Source organism: Symphalangus syndactylus, chromosome 7 (genome assembly GCF_028878055.3).
Source record: "Symphalangus syndactylus isolate Jambi chromosome 7, NHGRI_mSymSyn1-v2.1_pri, whole genome shotgun sequence".
Lineage (NCBI taxonomy): Eukaryota > Metazoa > Chordata > Mammalia > Primates > Hylobatidae > Symphalangus > Symphalangus syndactylus.
In genome coordinates, this window is record NC_072429.2 from 68885704 (window position 1) to 68901340 (window position 15637).

The window sequence follows — 15637 nt, forward strand, 5'->3', positions numbered from 1 at the left end:
TAGTGGCATTGAGGGAAGACACCCAGTCATCCTGAGCTCTCTACCTGGGCCATGTCTTACCCAGGCTGCTGGCCCACACTCTACCACACAATGTCTTATTTTCAGAGCACACTGAAGTTCAACTTCCTCCTCTCCATGACTCCCCACAGATTGTGACTTCTGCTCTATGGGGGAGTGCAGCATGAGGATTTCTGCTCTGCCTGTGAGTCTGAAAGGTTTCCACACCCAAGCAAGCCCTGGATAGGGTTCATTTCAGTTCCTGGTCAAAATATGGGGGCCGTTATACTCAACTACCCAGGACGACGTGCTGGAAGAAAAATTCTCCAGATTGTAAAGTTTAATGTTGAAATATCAAGTAAAGCATTTCTTTTCTTTGCGATCATGCAACAGATCCAAAAGCAAGAGAGTAAACTTCTCATTTCTATGCAAATCACTTCTCCAAGGGAAAGAAAAAGAATGACGAATGGAAGGACCCTAAGATCAGGGAAGCTGAGGGAGTTATTTTACCTCCTGCACTTGATCCATCTGCAAAATGTCACATGGCATCCACTTCCTCAGGAGAAGACAAACCTACAGAGAACACTGAAGTCTCACTTTCCTATGACTAATGTTTACGATGCAAGAACATTTGATCAAAGTAGGCCTACCCAAGAGCTAGAGTAGGCGCTTACCCATAGCTCCCAACATGGCCCTACGGAAATCACAGGTGGCTTCAGGTGAGCCCCAAACACCTGGAGCTCCTTATGAGTAGTGTGGCAGGTAAGCCTTTGATAAATCTCAGCTCTAAAACTTTGGCAAGGGCCACTTGGCTTTCCAACATTCTTTTGTGTGTCAAAGCTCCAGCCTGATGCTTCCAAAGGCGCATGCTCCACAGGATTTGTGGCAATTCTCATGGCTGAGCACTTTGCAGCATTGGCAAGGAGGCGCTCTTCCCCTCCCAAATATGCAGGCCAGAGCATGTGAGTGACAGCTGCCTGGCCTGCCCTCCTTAGCCTGCCAGAGTGGGAAGCCTTGCTCAGACAGCTCCCCATGGCTGGAAGGCCCTCCGTCCCTCCCTTCCAGTTCCTCTTCTACGCTGTTGAGGTGCATGGGCCTTTGTTGCTCTTCTACAAATATAGGGAAACTGAGGCTATCGTCTGCTATGTCCCCAACATTCATCTCTCACATCACACTGGAGGGCAGCATCTCAGCCTCTCCGAGATTACAGACTCTGGTCTCCCACTTGGGATGATGATGTTGATTCTAGAGGAGCAAATAAGTAATTTTCCGTCAGTACGTTAGGTAGTTAGAGTAGTATCAAGTGTTCAGCTATTCTTTGTATCATGCTTAATATTATTAGTGCAACATGTCTTAAAAGCATTTTCTCTGATACTGTTTTGGTTCCCTTCGACTCTTACCCCACTTTTATGCTGTTTTTCATAGCAAGGCTTAGTTAATTCTTATGTTTGGCTAGTTTAAATAATCTAACTTCCTTTTTATCAGATCCCCTTAAAAGCCATAGCAATTTAACGAAATTTGTTGAAATATATCAACCACCCTGTGAAATGGACACTACAGAGTTGTCACGGCCCCGCATGTGTCCCTGATGCGGGTGTGGGTATGTATATGTGATGATTTTGTTTGTTTTCATGGGGTGTTTTGTTTCCAGCTGAGGGGAGGGGCATGAAGGGGTAAACCATCAGGATTGTTTTCCAGCAGTCACTTGCTCTAGAATGGGAACCTGTTCCTGTGAAAGATTCCAAGATTCACCTCTTATTACCATAAATGGATTATATATTCTTTCTATAGACAGAACAATTAAAGCGAACTACAGGACTCACTGGAGTGGAGGAGATCTTGGAACCCCGCTTATAGCATGGGAACTGAGCAAGCCAGCTTTTCACAGTGATTGATGCTGCAGGTTTAACAGTGCCAAGGAGGGCTGGGCCCAGTCTCCTCCTGAATTCATTAGCTGTGTTTGTTGTACACATGGACTACCTGTGTCTTTTTGGCAGGGGATCATAAAGCCATGTGACAGCACCTTTTCTGCCCAGCCGTTGCTTCTGCAGCCAAGGTCAGAGGGGCTTCTGCCCGCAGCACAACTGCTGGAGTCCCAAACCTTCCTAACAGGCCAGCAGCCCAAAAAGAACCCACACTGAACACCCAGCGGCACCCATGCCACCACAGACCAGTGCATCCCACCCCACTGGGGAAATCCAATTTAGTAAATACAAGTAGCCCACCAAAAGAAAAAGTTAGGGAGAAAGCTATTTCTCTTTTTTAAAAAAAGAAAAGTGAGTACCTGTTTTGCTTAAATTTGACTGCAGGCCACACCTGCACAGATGAGCCTGCGCAGGCCTGCTGCAGAGCAGTGACGAGGTGGTACAGGCTGGAGGAGGGGCTGCCCCACCCCAGCGCACAGGGCTCGCCCCACACACATGCAATCCTGGCTCGAGATTGCATTTGCAATGGGACTGACCAGGTCTGAGGCAAAGTCTGTGCTCCAGAGACAGGGCTCCCCTTTCTATCTTCTCCAGCAGATCATTATTGGAGTTCATCCACTTTGAACGCTATCTATTCATCACCCTACACTTCCTGCACACCGAGCACCTGGGGCATTTTTACTCCCAACACTCACGACCATCCTAATTCATAATCAAGTAGCAAATGTCTTATAAGGAAGCAGAACAGAAAGAAGTGGGTACTGAAAGAACTACTTTGTGTTAATTTCACTTGAATAATTAGACAACCTCCTAGCAAATCTTAAAGTAGTCCAGAGACTCAAAGATTTAATATATGGTGTATTCTTTTCCTATCTACATTCATTCATTGAGTAATTACTCAATAATCACTCTGTGCCAACACTCAATCAAAATTCTACGTTTTTCTTTTTTGAGACAGGATCTCACTCTGTAGTCCAGGCTGGAGTGCATCATAGCTTGATCACAGCTCACTGCAGCCTCAGCCTCCTGGGCTCAAGCCATCCTCCTGTCTCAGCCTCACCAGTAGTAGAGACGACAGGTGCATGCCAGCACACCCAGCTAATTTTTAAATTTTTTTGTAGAGCTGATGTCTCATTATGTTTCTCAAGTGAGATATTTTTTGTATTGGTCTCATGATTAATTTTACCTGTGTTAAGTGGCTTAAATCTGAATTACACATTATCATGATGATAGACGGTAATAATTTTACATACATTACCAAATATATATAAGTGATATTTTACAAGAACTTAGAGGAGTCAGTCCTTACACTCATGGAATTTGCAGTCTATGTTTAATGTAATTCTATGTTCACTGAATATAGAATCAATATATAACCCCCGATATGTACTATTGGTAATTGGGTCAATGATTTGTCTCATTATTGCATTATTGTCAATATATAATCCCCAATATTACCATTGGTAATTAGGTCAATGAGTTGTCTCATTATTGCAATATGTATACTTATGTTGATACAGTAAGAGTCACCAGAAGCAATATGAGTTTCTAAGGTAATTCCATGAAAAAATGCACACAGCATTTCTTGTTGGGAGCCATTGTGAATATTTCAGCAAAAAAAAAGATACAATTTTTTAAAAGTTTTTTCTCATTTTAATTGTTGAGCCATTCAGCAAACTCAGCTCAGTAATCACAGCATCAGTAGAAAATATATATTTGGCAAAGAACAATAGTATGCTGGAACTAGCTCATAATGGCTTACAAAAAAAAAAAAAAAACACCTATTAAACCATCAGGAATTACGTGAGCTTTTTGTTAAACTCTGCCATTATTAAATGTCAAATTATATAGACCTATAACTTTATGACTTATATTAAATGCAAAGTTAGTAAGAACTCAAAAAATCACTGCTTTGTCCATATTTTACTCCACTTTAGCACGTTCTAGTTCTCTGGTATCTGTGTGGTGGAAGCATAGCCTAACAGCAAGCTACTGTACATCGTTCCAGCTCTGAGCTCGTGGTGTCTCATTCGTATCATGAAACCAGCCATGGTGGGAGTATTTACACCACTGGAATCAGCAAATGCCACAGATCAGAGCTTTATTTATAGCTTCATGCATTGGTTAGACCTATGAAAGTGAAGAATAAAATGTTTATAATGCAGATTAAACCTAAAAGCGTGTTGTGTAGGTAGCTGTTACATTGTGAAATAGCACAGCAATTGAGAGAATATTCTTCCTCTGTTCAGAACCCATTATCCAATTCAGCAAATAAATAGCTCACATCATTGAAGAGCAAGTGATGTTCCAACACACATCTTCATTGTTTCCTTTTCACCTCACTTGTTGGTATTATTATGAAAATATCAACCAACATTCATGTCGAAGTCACATCTGCACATCAGCTGCAACATTAGGTTGGCTACGGAAACAAGATTTCAGCAAAATCGACGAAAGCATTCTATGAGGATAAAACAAAAATAAATAAATAAAATAAAATAAAATAAATTATACTCTTGTCTAAACAGTTACTGATCTTACATACCTCATCATTTTTGTTTAAGTAAGGATTTGTTTCTCCTACAATTTTAGTGTAATTTTTAAAAATTATACATATATGTATAAATACACCTATACATACTGTACTCTTTCAGCAGAGACAGCACAGGGATGTTCCAACACACTTAGCATCTGCTTCTTCCCAGGAGCTCAGACCACAGGGTCAGCCCAGTGGAGCAGGGAAGGGTTCAAGGTTCCACTGCCAGCTCTAGCACAATCCCACAAGAGCATTGCCCAAGAAAGCCCAAAGTATGTCCCCAAAACAGAGACAAGGCTGCAGTGAGGGTTCTCATTGAGGACTCATTGAGTTGAAGCCATACCAGTTGAGGAAATATTCAAAAGCCAGAGGATCAACCTAATTGAAATCTTGAGCAAAGAAAGGCTTCAGGGGCATGCCTCTCGGGACCAATTAGGAACCTGAAGTTCTAGCTTGGGGGTTGTTTCTTTTTGCACCTGGGAAAGCACTTGGCCCTGGGAGGGCCCAGAATCACTTAGCACATAAATGAATGAATGAATGAATGATATGTGGAGCCTGCCCCCAGGGTTAGCATAGTTGCTTGAAGGCTTTAGGTTTGGAAGACACATTGTATGGAAATTTTCTTACGGCACCGAGTTTAAAAGCTCTGTGGCAACCCTTCCAATAGAAGTAGACAGACTCCAGCCTTTGTGCCCACTCAGCCCACCCGTGTTTGTGTAAACTGAGTTGTGCCGGAACATAGCAGGGCTGGTGCATTTACGTGTGTAAAGGGTTGCTTTTGCACTGCAACAGCAGCGTTGAGTAGTTCTGACAGAGAATGGATGGCCTACAGAGCCTAAATATTTACTCTCTGGCCCTTTAGAGAAAAAGTTTGTGGATCCCTGCCTTGAAGGAATTAATACAACAGGCAGAAATCTTCTGACATTTCTCTCTTTCACATGATTTCACAGGGACAGAGTGATTGAAAGATAATTCACCAGTCCAGCTAAGGTTTACTGAATGCCTACTGTATATGTCATTGAGAATAAATATCTCCCCTGCCTCCAGCCGCCCAGGAGGCCTGGTTGGAGAGACAGAGACATGGATGTCTACAATAAACAACACTCCACATCGGATCTGGGAGTAGGCATTAACTAGAAGGATCCACACACTCCCAGGTGGTGGCCAGTGCAGGGGCTGCCCAGACAGGGGGTCTCAGGCTTCACGGGGCAGACAGCTACCCCTCAGGTCTCTGCTTTTTTGATGCCACTGGGGTCCTGCCATCTCAGAACAGAGGGGAGGGACCAACAATGACTCCCACGATCCTCTGCTGCAGGAAGAGGTCAGGCGCTAGCACAGACGACCGCATGCCTGCTTTCTCATTTTGACCAGTGATCCTCGTTCTTACCCCCTTCGCCCAGGCTGGGAGGAGTGAGTGCTCCCTGCACTGCAGGGTTCACCAGGTACTGTGACAAGCACGCCACCCAGTCCTTGCAGGAACCTCTGCAGCAAGTCCTGCTGTTTTCTCTTGCTGCTGCGAGGAGAGTGGGCACAGAGCTGTAAGGCTAGACAACATCCCTGGGAACAGGTGGGGGTCGGGACTGAGTCTGTCTGACTCCAAAGCCAAGCTATTGGGAATTCTGCTGGAGTCTGACGCCCAGGGTAGGAGGGAGTTTCCAGGAGTAGGAGTAAGGAATGGCAGATGCAGTGAAATGTAGTGAAGTGGAAGAGAGCAGTCAACAGACCGGTGTGGAGCCATGCTGGCCTTGCTGATGACCACAGGTGTGGGAGAGACCACTCATCTTCTGCCTACCCCACAATGCTGCCTTCAACCAGATGGTTTTGGACAGGAGGAGTTTATGGGCTGTTTGTCTTATTCTTTGTATCAAGGTCAGTCTTAATGGGAAAAGGCGTCATAAATGGGCAGCCAGCATGAATGAGGTCTGTATGTTCAGATAATAACTAAGAAAGGAATAGTCACTCAAAGTTATTCTAAGACCATATTTGTAGGGCAACTGAGTGTCTGTGTGCTTATTTAGAACTCTCATTCCTTAATTAGGGAATCAAGTGGACAGGGTGCAAGACTTGACTCTATCACTTAGTGATTACTCAACCTTGAACAAGTGTCACATCCTCTTAGAAGCTCTGTTTCTTAATATACACAGTAGGGATAATGAGGCCTAATTCCCAGGCTGGTTGTGATCATAAAATGAGGTCATGCTTGTAAATTAACTCTGCATGGTGCTTGGTTATCAATAATGCTGTTGTTCCCATCATTGGTTATTAGGACTGATACGATTAGTATTACTGAGATTACTAAGGGTTTATTATACTAAGAAATCAAGATAGAAAGGTGCTATGTCCCGGCAGTTGGCAGAGTAGTAGGCAGCAGGAGGGTGTCCTGGCGACACAGTCTCTCCTGTGTTTCTGCTTTACTGATTCTCCCCTCTGGCCACACATGTTTCTGCGTGGCTACAGACCCTGCCACTGTGCCACCATCCACAGCTCCCCATCTAGAAGCCACCACATGGGATGGTGGCTGCATCCCCACCAACTACCTCTGCGTCCCCACCAACTACCCCACCAACTGCCTCTGTATCTCCACCTACTACCCCCACTACACTCACCTCTCCTGTGCATCTATCTGCACAGATATTCTTATGGGTAGCACTGGCTCAACAGCAAACATTTGCTTAACCATGGGGCTGCAGGTGTGTGGATTTCCAGTAAGGTGCTAAGCTCCATGAGGGCACAGAGGGTAGATATGGTGGCCCCTTCTGTGTAGCCATCTCAAACGGACAGATGAAGCCTGAACTCCAACAGAAAGCCCCAGGCAGTAAAGGGAGAGGGCTGACTTTCATTCCAGCCCAACCAGCTCCCTGCTCCATGAAGACCATCACATCACTTTTCTTTCAGTTCACTAGTCTATACAATCAGTTCACTGGTCTATACAATGTGAAAGACTAGACAACTGAGTACATTTGTGTTTCTTCCATTTATTTATCATGTATCAAAAGGGAAGGATAGTAACATTAATCATAAGAGTATTCACCAGAGTAAATTCCAAGGACTGCTTGAAGCTGCCCAGGGGAAGAGTGCCCTGTAATTAACACCTATGATGATACTACCTACAGATGAAGATAAATGCTTTGTGCACATCCTACATGCTCTTTTGTGGAACTTGCAAACACCACCTCCAAGAAAGGCAAATTGTGAATATTAGGATTTTTATTTTATATGCACATACTAAGCCCTTCCTGCAAGAGAATATGGATCATGTATTAGTCCATTTTCACTCTGCTGATAAAGACATACCCAAGACTGGGTAATTTATAAAGAAAAAGAGGTTTAATGGACTCACAGTTCCACATGGCTGAGGAAGCCTCACAATCATGAAGGAAGGTGAAAAGCATGTCTTGCATGGTGGCAGACAAGAGAGAATGAGAACCAAGTGAAAGGGGATTCCCCTTATAAAACCATCAGATCTCATGAGACTTATTTACTACCATAAGAACATTACCGGGAAACCACTTCCATGATTCAACGATCTCCCATCAGGTTCCTCCCATAACACATGGGAATTAAGGGAGCTACAATTCAAGATAAGATTTGGGTGGGGACACAGTTAAACCATATCAGATCAGTAAAGGTAAATGGATTACTTGCATCCAACCATCTGTAACTGGCAACACTGAATATGCGTATTATATAAAAAACTTGACGCCCAGATTATGTTAACTCATTTCAATTAATATCTTCAAAATATCAAGATACTGAATCTGGATTCCTACTGGCCATGAAACTTTGTTTAAGCCTTTATCTTCTCTAAGCCTTAATTTGTCTACATGAAAAATGAGTTAATATCTGTGCCATAGAAATTTTATGAGAAACAAATTTGGTTTTGTAAATGGGAGGCATTTAGCTTCTTCTCTACTCAGGCATAGTTCACTATTAATTCGCATATATTTGTTTTGTGGTAATATATTTGAAAATGTTGAAATTCCAATGGGTGCCTATGGAATACAGTCATCACATAGCAGTAACTGGACATAGATACACAAAAGCAGGCCAGAATTTTTATTTTCAAATATAAAATTCCTTCTGTGGTTTGAATCTGTGGATTTAGAGAACTTTTAAGATCTCTGTGAAATATTCCTCAAAATTGTTTGTGAGTGTAGCAGTTACTCTTTGTTGTCTCCATTTCAATTTCTTCTCAGAAGGCAGAGTGCATATTTAGTTTAAATGTCAACCACTATGGGTAAGCTTACGCTTTCCCCAAGTCTAGGTGTGAGTGGTGATTGGTCTAAGCCAGTGATAATGGTAATATTCACCTTGTCAATGGATTCTCTAGGTAAGTGATCCATTTCTGGGCAATATAATGTAAAAGGAGACTTTCTGGGGGGCTTCTAAGAAATGTTTTTGTACTCCTAAGGAGACCCTGGGACATATAGCCCATTTTTTGCCTTTGGACATCCTTGGTCTGGATGTGATACCTGAAAGGGCTGCAGACATCTTGTTCTCAGAGGTGAGAATGGGTTGACACAGAAGGCAGAGGGAGGGATGAACTAAACCTGGTTTTTAAGACACCCATGAGTGTTGAATCAACCAACCTGAAACCTGTCTTATTTCTGGACTTCTTTTTCTGAGATGCTAAATGTCTTTATTGTTAGAGTTTTCTCTTATTTGCAACTCAATAAATCTTTACTAATTTTTGTCTGTATGTCAAAGATGTAAAAAGCACTGGCCCAAGCTACTCTAAAAATGCATGTTGCATCTAGAAAAATTTCCTGTGACACAAAGTGCTATCATCACTTGCAGCCTGAAGGATTAAGTCAGCCTGATCTCTTACACATAGAAAATGATATTATCCACAGGTTGGGGGGCACAGCAGCTGGTGATAGTGAACCAGGGACACGAGAGCATGCCAGGGAACTGTGCATTCTTTCATATGTGATTGCTGAGAAATATTCTAGGCAGAATGTGTTTCCATCCCCTTCCCTTATCTTTAACTTCATCTGAGTGTACTTCTCTAAATTAATACAGCTCCCAATAAGGAATGGGAAGATGAGGTCAAGGAAACGATCCCACTAGAAACACTTGCCCAGTGCAGATGTGCAGTAACTCCACCAGGATGACCTCCCCAAGTCAGAATCCATCAAGAAAAGAACACTGAGGTGCACCATCATGTTTAATGATGACATCTGAGGACGGTGACTTCATGTGACTCATAAACTCAGTTAATTATGTTATTCTATTTCTGAAATATAGTGGAGAATTTGTCAGGAAAGCTCTAGTATCATACCAGAGGCTAGAGGTTCAAAAGTTCAGGCAAAATCAAAAAGATACTTTTCTTTAATAATAAAAAAGATCATGTCAAGATAGTTTCAAAAAACATCAAGAAACACGTCTTGATGTCAAGAAACATGTCTTGATGTCAAGAAACATCTATTAATATAAAAGAACCTTGAGGAATATAAGGAACATAGTGATGCAGGATGGAAAAAAACATTTGCATGCTCCAGAGATGCAGGAGAAATTGAAGATGCTTCATCTACATAAAATATGACCCTTTGAGTCCTGCCAAGGTCAATGAGACCCAGAGCAATCGACTCCATATAAAATTGGATTTGTACGTTTTTCTTACTTGCACTAGTTCCTCCCTTCTTGTATATCTGCCACTTTTTTATTTCTCTACCATCCTGCAACTTCACCTCCTTAGCCCATATTTTATAACTGTCCCAGAAGATAGATGCCACACATGTTGCAAAACAGATGAGAGACAGCAGTGAAGTGGCAGTGACCCTTGTTTTCTGGACTAGCTTGTTTTCTTAATCTCAGTTCCTTTAGTTAAAATCTCATCTTTGTTTCTGCACGGCTTCGCGTTCAGTGGCGGCGGGATGGGGCAGATACACCTTAGTTCGAATCATGAGTCATTTAGTTACGAAGGAGTCAAATGCTCCATCGCCACGCCATACCTGCTTTTCCATATTTCCCCTTCCCTCAGTCTTTTGCAAGCTATCATCTTTCCACAGGTAATATGCTTGCACCCAAGAAAGTTCAATGGCAGGTTAGAGAATATATGGTTTTGACTAAAGTTTAAAATTATGTGTTCAGGGTTGAGAAAATAAAATCTGTCTTTTAGTGAATTAATAGACTTAAAGTTCTACTGGCAAATATTAAGATGGTTTAAGCTCCAAACCACCTCTTGAAACTATAATTATAATTGCTCCCTAGGTATGCAATTGAAAATACCGTACAACTTTCAGAAATGCTGATGCTTTTTTTAAAAAAAAAAAAAAAAAAAAAATCTTATGCTGTCATGGAAACACGAATAATGAGATTTTTTAATCTTTTAATACAAAATAAAGCAGAGTTTCAAGTCAAAAACAAATGAGAAACAAATTTTCGTTTCTGATGACCAAAATTGCAAAAGAAATATCTGTAAAAAGATAAAACCACACATTAGGAAGAGAATGTTAAAGTTTAAATTTCATAAATATTCTCATCATATTCATATTTATTTACCTTCATTTATAATTTTCTGAAAAACAAAGTATTTTTTCCTGAAAACTTTCCATGCTATGGTTTTTCTCTTTCTCTAGGGGTCACTTATTTACATTGTGGAAAAATCTTAGGAACATCTGTTCAAGGACTTTGGCTTTTAGAGAAGCATGAAATGGAGGAAGCAAAACTAATACACTTGTGCCTAAAACCTCTCCACTCATTTTAACTTCAGGTCACTGATTAGCAAAGAAAATAGCTGCATCTATTCATAGACTTCAACGAGAAATAGAATTATATAAAATAATTGAGCCTAAATGAAAAAAATATTTGTATTAAACAGTGAGCTTTTCTCCACCTCCATTGCACTCTTTATAAATCACTCCCGAGAAACATGGACTGGGTGTCCTATCGTTTTCCCATTTCCTTAGTTAGACAGCATATGACCTCCCTGAGAATAAATACCAAGAGACAGCTGTACAGTCTCAATTTAACTGTAGGCCAAGTAATTACAGTAATACCTTGGATTTTATATCTTCTAGTCTCCTGAGGACGCAAAGCCCATTCACATATATTACCACATCGACTCCCAAGGAGTACCCACGTCCATAACACATCCCACTGTAGTTGGAAAAGTGGCTTCCATATAAGCTTAAGAAACCTGAAGAGCCTCAGAAATGAGACTGGGCTCCACTTAACTCACGTTTTCTTCTAGAACAATGTCTGTGGATGTGACCCACTGACCTTACACAAGGGATCACCTGCATTTTTATGTCTTAAAATTGGAGAAGAAGGTGGCCTATGACTCTACCTAGTGGCTTTACACCAGAGGTCATTGGCAGGCTTCTTAGAACAGTTCCATTCTATTATTCCTTAGAGCGTCCATCCCTGAGAACTATGGGTTTGTTTTTCTCAACAATTTTCAACAAATTTGAATATTAATTATAAATTCTGAGCTATTTATACACTCACGATTGTAATCAGCCACATACTTCCTGTGCAGGAGGCCAATCCCCTGCTGTCAAATGCTTTGTAAACTGCTGGCAGAAGTGCTTCCTGAGAACGCTGGAGGTGCATGAGAAGGCGCCTCGGGCAGAGCGCAGTAGAGCCACTCACCGGGCAGCGGGGCATCCGCACAGTCCGGGCACGTGCCCTAGGCTACACCCTTGTAGCTGCCATTGCGATTGAGAGATCAACACAACGCGTTAAGGGAGCTCATAAAACGAAGACTGATCCACAATGGAAGGGTCAGGAAAGGCCCAAAGGAAGCAGCGTCCCATTTGCGACGTGGTGGACTAAAGAGTCTGCTAGGAAAAGATCAGAAGGAGCTGTGAGAAGGGAAAGCCTGTCTTCATATAGCAGCGCAAGGCGCCTAATCCCGAGCCCAGCTGTGCCTCCCTCAGGCACATGCAAACCCGCACCACCCACAGCCTCTCTTTAATTTGATGCTCCCAGCTCTTCTCTGGGAGGCCTCACCTCCCTCCCTTAATGGAATAGATTTTTCCTTTACACCAAAAAACAATCACCTCCTTGCCTCAAGAACACAGTGTTTACACAACCAGTGTAATTTCTTTTCATTGGTGACTTTTGGCCCTGGGGTTATATTTCTTATACGCACAATGTTTTGAATGTGACGTTTTAAACCTAACTTCGCCCTTTTCTTCCAAAGCTACATTAATATAGTAGGAGGCTTAACAGACAATCCAAGCAGAAATGTCTGCAAGTTCACTGCCAGTGCCACAAAAATGTGAATTGTTTTCCTCTGCATATGGGAATTTAATGTTATTGCAGGGTTTCACATTTTTATGAGCACTTAAAATGTTGGATCTGATTGGGATCTAGGCTCACATTTACTCATTTGAAATTATTGAAATGCCTATCTTTTAGCTAAAATAAAATGGTTACCAAATCAGAACTATGAAGAGCATGGGCATGAAGGAAGAGTACGTTTCTGGATATCTTAAGAAATAATCATGAAATTACCACAGAAAACTAAGTAATCGAAATAAACATATGTAAGTGGGCCCAAAATAACCTGGTTGTATAATATCAAGTAACACTAACGAGGTCACATGGTTCAACGGAAGGAAGGGCATCACTTTTTCTGCCACATTTATCCTATTACCTGGAAGAACAAGTGGTTTTAGAACCCGTAAAGCCCACCCCAGGTGCTTAGCCATAGAGCTTTTGTACCGACCAAGATGAGAGTAACTTTCTGATCCTGTGATATGCGCAGATACATGCATCTTGAAGTCTTGCAAAGAAACTATATTTTTCCCAGGAGGCCTCCTCATTTGGGGGTTCACAATGAAAGTGGTTACATATGTGTTTCTCTAGCTCTCCCTCTATACCCAACCTCTAGTGTCCACACAGGCCCAGGGCCCAAAGAAACTGAGCCCCTGTGTGTTGGGACATTACGTTATGATCTCTATGTGTTTTTAAAAGTTAGGTAACTTTATACTCAGATTCTCTATGGGATGAAAACATTAATAAATCAAAAAATCTGTTTAGAAAAAATAGAGTTTTAATCTTTTTTGGCATCAAAAATACCTACAATTTTACTGATTAATAAATTATAGATGATGAAATTTTATACAAAGCAAATATGATTTTTATAAGCACCACCTTGTTTTAACTCTGGGATTTAAGGATTCTTTTTCTTTTGCTCCATCTACCTCTTGTCCTTCCATTAAGTATCTTGCCTATAACATGCTTCTTAATCTTCACATCAGAATTCCTCCAACAGAATCACCAAACCAAACCTCCAAATCATATTTGGATTTGTGATTCTCTCCAAATCATAAATCCATTTTCATATTCAGTCTTTTGTTTGATCTATATTGACATTTGCAAGATAAAATCAAGTCTAACTTGACCATACTTTCTAAACATTCAAGAAGAAAAAAGAAGTACTCCACCTAAAAAATGGAAACAGGTAACAACCTGTGTCTTCGGTCATCAACATCAGGGAGCCAAGATGCCAGGACTCTGTTGGGTGATAAAATGGGAATGAACCTAGGATCAGTCTTGAGGCAGAAACTCCCATTCCTTCCAGGCTGAGGGTGAATCTGAAGAGGGAAGGAGGCTTGGTGGGTTTTTCTTCTAAGTGGAGACTTAAGACAGTTGAAAGATTTTCTAAAAATTTTGAGGTATAAAGAACATGTGCGTCCAGCACCTCTGCCACTTTTAACGATTTTGATAAATAGTTTTTATAGATTTTATACCAGTTTGCCATGAAGCAGGTTAAATTACAAGATTAGATTAATCAGAATTTCAGAGATGCAGCTAAAAGCGCAGGCAGTCAGCCAGCAAGAAAGAAAGCTAATTAACTTGTTTCTCATTTCTTCACTTTTGCTACTCACAGACCTGTAAAACATGTAGGTAGGAGGATCGGCATGGGAAAATATACTCTACTATTCTAAAAAGATCAAGAAATGCTTACTTTATAAAGTATACTAATATCTAAGATGTTAATTACTTTTCTCATTGTGCAGATGACAATGGTTAATAATTTGTATTACACAAAACTTTAGAAGACTAAGTAGATTCCAACATCCGTAAGTAGAAAACATGATGCATTTGAGAAGGCAAAGAGGCTATTGACTCAGAAAAAAAGTAAATTATACAGAAATGTCCTATCCAGTGAATGTTATCCTAAGATGCAACATGTCAAATGGACAAAGACATGCAAAGCAACTGACAGTATTCAATCTAAGTCCAAAAATGGGAAGTCTCTCAGGAAGGTTTCCTGGCTTGAGTAAGTACATTAGTAATTTAATGGTCATAAGCAGCATTGTGAAACAAAGTTTAAGATAGACAAAAGCTTAATGATGAGGATACTATACATTTGTATTAATTTTATACAATTTTAGTGCTGATCCCTCTTACAGGTTCCAACTAGCACAAACCCCAGGACTGCAACCACATAATGAAAAGTTGATGATGTATCTTTTTTTAAACATTCCATATCCATCACATCTTGAATGGCACTGGCTTATGCAATTTTTTCTCCAACGTTGAGCTGTTTCATTATCTTTTTGTGTTCACAACTTAATATCTTGCATTAAAGAAAGGTTTTAAAAATAAAATATTATGAGATGTTAAGGTTGTGGATGTTTGTGTTTGTTTTAAGGCAAAGTCTTATTCTGTCACCTAGGATGGAGTGCAGTGGCACGATTACAGCTCACTGCAGCCTCAACCTTCTAGGCTCAAGCAATCTTCTAGTCTCAGTCTACTAAGTACCTGGGACTACAAGCACATGCCACTACACACAGCTAAATTTTTTATTTTTGGTAGAGATGAGGGTCTCACTATGTCGTCCACGCTGGTCTCAAACTCCTGGCCTCAAGCGATCCTCCTGCCTCAGCCTTGAAAAGTGCTGGAATTACAGGTGTGAGCCACTGTGCTCATCTAAATTTGTAGAGTTTTAAAAAATATTTTAAGGTGGTTACCTCGTCAGTTTTGGTCTCAATTTTTTAAATGTGGGGAAAACAATAATTTATTTTCACAGCATCCCTCAGTCAAGCTCAAATCATTGGAAAGCCACACATTAGTCATCTGAGTATGTCCATCTTGAACCTGACCAGCGCTGTGGTAGGAAAAGGGCCTTGAAGGGAAATATTTACCACAAGCCATTTCCGATTTCATTGTTAGTTGCCAAGGGCTGCCTCCTGGCCACTGGCCATTTGACGATGAGGAG

At 41.1% G+C, this 15637-nt stretch overlaps 1 long non-coding RNA gene across 1 annotated transcript in view; it reads right to left on the reverse strand.

The window, feature by feature from the left end:
- The window catches only part of LOC129486483 (uncharacterized), a 148948-nt gene that overhangs the window by 2521 nt on the left and 130790 nt on the right, over positions 1 to 15637 (reverse strand). Inside the window, exon 3 of the long non-coding RNA XR_008659002.1 lies at positions 508 to 570. This is a non-coding gene — a long non-coding RNA (uncharacterized lncRNA). The remainder of the gene's footprint in view (positions 1 to 507; positions 571 to 15637) is intronic.